At 58.8% G+C, this 5,000-nt stretch overlaps 1 protein-coding gene across 1 annotated transcript in view; it reads right to left on the bottom strand.

Moving 5' to 3' along the window:
• Positions 1–3,596, bottom strand: part of LOC139251261 (von Willebrand factor A domain-containing protein 7-like) — an 88,866-nt gene extending 85,270 nt beyond the window's left edge. The window contains exons 1-2 of the mRNA XM_070873231.1: positions 3,499–3,596; positions 532–611 (exon numbers count right to left, since the gene is read on the bottom strand). The gene's annotated coding sequence lies outside the window, so the exon portion shown is untranslated. The remainder of the gene's footprint in view (positions 1–531; positions 612–3,498) is intronic.
• Between the last annotated feature and the right edge of the window lie 1,404 nt (positions 3,597–5,000).

Here is a 5,000-nt window from a genome sequence, read left to right on the forward strand (position 1 = left end):
GAGTGCCGCACTGTCGGAGGGGCAGTACTGAGGGAGCGCCGCACTGTCGGAGGGGCAGTACTGAGGGAGTGCCGCACTGTCGGAGGGGCAGTACTGAGGGAGCGCCGCACTGTCGGAGGGGCAGTACTGAGGGAGCGCCGCACTGTCGGAGGGGCAGTACTGAGGGAGCCCCGCACTGTCGGAGGGGCAGTACTGAGGGAGCGCCGCACTGTCGGAGGGGCAGTACTGAGGGAGTGCCGCACTGTCGGAGGGGCAGTACTGAGGGAGCGCCGCACTGTCGGAGGGGCAGTACTGAGGCAGTGCCGCACTGTCGGAGGGGCAGTACTGAGGGAGTGCCGCACTGTCGGAGGGGCAGTACTGAGGGAGCACTGTCGGAGGGGGTTTAATAATGAACTTCTCACACTCCCTGAATAGGCCCAGACTGAAATAACTTACAAAAGGCTCCCCACGGACGATCGAGCAGAAATGACTTTTCCTGTTCGAACACCAGGAGATATATTATTCTCTAGGCGCTAAGATGGGAAAAGTTACCTTCAGACAACCCGGGGAAGAATTCACCGTCAGCAGTTTGAGAAACTGGGTCCGGCTGGGGGTGTGGTTTCAGTCTCACTCTGTGGATCGGAGAAGAATTGCACGACTTGATCAGAAATGTAAAAAGCCACTGATTCCGAGTTCTGGGCACTTTCTGCAGTTTGTCGCAGTATTTACAGCCCAGACACAGGTCACTGGGCCCCACCACTCCGTGTCGGGGTATATGGTCACACCAGCCTCCTCCCTCCCCTCTGCTCACTCACTGACACACTCACACATACACACTCACTCACACACTCACTCACACACTCACACATACACACTCACTCACACTAACACACACACTCACACACACACACTCACACACACACACTCACACTCACACTCTCACTCACATTAACACACACACTCACACTCACACACACACTCACACACACACCCCACTCCATCCCCCCTCTCTCACCCACTCCCCCGGGGTCCTGGGACAGTACAGATACCTGAATCGAGTGCCCCCCTCTCTCTCTCACCCTCTCCCCCGGGGTCCTGGTACAGTACAGATACCTGAATCGAGTGCCCCCCTCTCTCTCACCCTCTCCCCCGGGGTCCTGGGACAGTACAGACACCTGAATCGAGTGCCCCCCTCTCTCTCTCACCCTCTCCCCCGGGGTCCTGGTACAGTACAGATACCTGAATCGAGTGCCCCCCTCTCTCTCACCCTGTCCCCCGGGGTCCTGGGACAGTACAGATACCTGAATCGAGTGACCCCCTCTCTCTCACCCTCTCCCCCGGAGTCCTGGGACAGTGCAGATACCTGAATCGAGTGCACCCCTCTCTCTCACCCACTCCCCCGGGGTCCTGGGACAGTGCAGATACCTGAATCGAGTGCCCCCCTCTCTCTCACCCTCTCCCCCGGAGTCCTGGGACTGTACAGATACCTGAATCGAGTGCCCCCCCCTCTCTCACCCTCTCCCCCCGGAGTCCTGGGACAGTACAGATACCTGAATCGAGTGCCCCCCTCTCTCTCACCCTCTCCCCCGGGGTCCTGGGACGGTGCAGATACCTGAATCGAGTGCCCCCCCCTCTCTCACCCTCTCCCCCGGAGTCCTGGGACAGTACAGATACCTGAATCGAGTGCCCCCCTCTCTCTCACCCACTCCCCCGGGGTCCTGGGACAGTGCAGATACCTGAATCGAGTGCCCCCCTCTCTCTCACCCTCTCCCCCGGAGTCCTGGGACAGTACAGATACCTGAATCGAGTGCCCCCCTCTCTCTCACCCACTCCCCCGGGGTCCTGGGACAGTGCAGATACCTGAATCGAGTGCCCCCCTCTCTCTCACCCACACCCCCGGGGTCCTGGGACAGTACAGATACCTGAATCGAGTGCCCCCCGTGGCCAGGACACGTGTTGCCTGCGATGGGGGTTTGAGGAGCTGGGGGTGAGAGGCGGGGAACAGACTGCGGACCCAGGGACTCTCTCTCTCTGTAAAACACCACGTACACCTCACAGCCGGGTCCCAACACGTCTCGGAGCAAGCCTGGGCTAGTGTCCGCCCGGGGAGGGGGAGGGCGAGGGAATCTCTGCAGATCCTCATCGCTCACACTCACTGCTCCGATTCTGTTACACCCTGAGGGGGGATACAGAGAGAGTGTTTCCCCCTCGTGGGGGAGACTAGAACTAGGGGGCACAGTCTCAGAATAAGGGGTCTCCCATTTAAAACTGAGATGAGGAGGAATTTCTTCTCTCAGAGGGTTGTAAATCTGTGGAATTCTCTGCCCCAGAGAGCTGTGGAGGCTGGGACATTGAATATATTTAAGGTGGAGATAGACAGATTTTTGAGCGATAAGGGAGTGAAGGGTTATGGGGAGCGGGCGGGGAAGTGGAGCTGAGTCCATGATCGGATCAGCCATGATGGTATTAAATGGCGGAGCAGGCTCGAGGGGCCGAATGGCCGACTCCTGCTCCTATTTCTGATGTTCTCTGACTGGGTATCCCACACACACACACAGCTCTCACCCAGAGCCGGGACATTTACACCCACCGAGATAAATAACCTGTCTCCATCCCAACCACCGCAACCCCTTCCCTCCTCTCTCTCGCTCTCTCTCTCTCTCTGTGTTTCTCTCTCTCGCTCTCTCTCTCTCTCTGTCTGCTCTCTCTCGCTCTCTCTCTCTCTCTGTCTCCTCTCTCTTTGTCTCTCTCTGTGTTTATCTCTCTCTCTGTTTTTCTCTCTCTCTCTCTCTCTCTCTGTTTTTCTCTCTCTCTCTCTCTGTCTCTGTCTCTGTCTCTCTCTCTCTTTTTGTGTTTCTCCCTCTTTCTCTCTCTCTCTGTCTCTCTCTAGCTGTCTCTTCTCTCACTCTCTCTCTCTCTCTGTCCCTCTCTGTCGGAGGGGCAGTACTGAGGGAGTGCCGCACTGTCGGAGGGGCAGTACTGAGGGAGCGCCGCACTGTCGGAGGGGCAGTACTGAGGGAGCGCCGCACTGTCGGAGGGGCAATTCTGAGGGAGTGCCGCACTGTCGGAGGGGCAGTACTGAGGGAGCGCCGCACTGTCGGAGGGGCAGTACTGAGGGAGTGCCGCACTGTCGGAGGGACAGTACTGAGGGAGCCCCGCACTGTCGGAGGGGCAGTACTGAGGGAGTGCCGCACTGTCGGAGGGGCAGTACTGAGGGAGCGCCGCACTGTCGGAGGGGCAGTACTGAGGGAGTGCCGCACTGTCGGAGGGGCAGTACTGAGGGAGCGCCGCACTGTCGGAGGGGCAGTACTGAGGGAGCGCCGCACTGTCGGAGGGGCAGTACTGAGGGAGCCCCGCACTGTCGGAGGGGCAGTACTGAGGGAGCGCCGCACTGTCGGAGGGGCAGTACTGAGGGAGTGCCGCACTGTCGGAGGGGCAGTACTGAGGGAGCACTGTCGGAGGGGGTTTAATAATGAACTTCTCACACTCCCTGAATAGGCCCAGACTGAAATAACTTACAAAAGGCTCCCCACGGACGATCGAGCAGAAATGACTTTTCCTGTTCGAACACCAGGAGATATATTATTCTCTAGGCGCTAAGATGGGAAAAGTTACCTTCAGACAACCCGGGGAAGAATTCACCGTCAGCAGTTTGAGAAACTGGGTCCGGCTGGGGGTGTGGTTTCAGTCTCACTCTGTGGATCGGAGAAGAATTGCACGACTTGATCAGAAATGTAAAAAGCCACTGATTCCGAGTTCTGGGCACTTTCTGCAGTTTGTCGCAGTATTTACAGCCCAGACACAGGTCACTGGGCCCCACCACTCCGTGTCGGGGTATATGGTCACACCAGCCTCCTCCCTCCCCTCTGCTCACTCACTGACACACTCACACATACACACTCACTCACACACTCACACATACACACTCACTCACACTAACACACACACTCACACACACACACTCACACACACACACTCACACTCACACTCTCACTCACATTAACACACACACTCACACTCACACACACACTCACACACACACCCCACTCCATCCCCCCTCTCTCACCCACTCCCCCGGGGTCCTGGGACAGTACAGATACCTGAATCGAGTGCCCCCCTCTCTCTCTCACCCTCTCCCCCGGGGTCCTGGTACAGTACAGATACCTGAATCGAGTGCCCCCCTCTCTCTCACCCTCTCCCCCGGGGTCCTGGGACAGTACAGACACCTGAATCGAGTGCCCCCCTCTCTCTCTCACCCTCTCCCCCGGGGTCCTGGTACAGTACAGATACCTGAATCGAGTGCCCCCCTCTCTCTCACCCTGTCCCCCGGGGTCCTGGGACAGTACAGATACCTGAATCGAGTGACCCCCTCTCTCTCACCCTCTCCCCCGGAGTCCTGGGACAGTGCAGATACCTGAATCGAGTGCACCCCTCTCTCTCACCCACTCCCCCGGGGTCCTGGGACAGTGCAGATACCTGAATCGAGTGCCCCCCTCTCTCTCACCCTCTCCCCCGGAGTCCTGGGACTGTACAGATACCTGAATCGAGTGCCCCCCTCTCTCTCACCCTCTCCCCCCGGAGTCCTGGGACAGTACAGATACCTGAATCGAGTGCCCCCCTCTCTCTCACCCTCTCCCCCGGGGTCCTGGGACGGTGCAGATACCTGAATCGAGTGCCCCCCCCTCTCTCACCCTCTCCCCCGGAGTCCTGGGACAGTACAGATACCTGAATCGAGTGCCCCCCTCTCTCTCACCCACTCCCCCGGGGTCCTGGGACAGTGCAGATACCTGAATCGAGTGCCCCCCTCTCTCTCACCCTCTCCCCCGGAGTCCTGGGACAGTACAGATACCTGAATCGAGTGCCCCCCTCTCTCTCACCCACTCCCCCGGGGTCCTGGGACAGTGCAGATACCTGAATCGAGTGCCCCCCTCTCTCTCACCCACACCCCCGGGGTCCTGGGACAGTACAGATACCTGAATCGAGTGCCCCCCGTGGCCAGGACACGTGTTGCCTGCGATGGG

This window comes from Pristiophorus japonicus, unplaced genomic scaffold, assembly GCF_044704955.1.
Source record: "Pristiophorus japonicus isolate sPriJap1 unplaced genomic scaffold, sPriJap1.hap1 HAP1_SCAFFOLD_428, whole genome shotgun sequence".
NCBI lineage: Eukaryota > Metazoa > Chordata > Chondrichthyes > Pristiophoridae > Pristiophorus > Pristiophorus japonicus.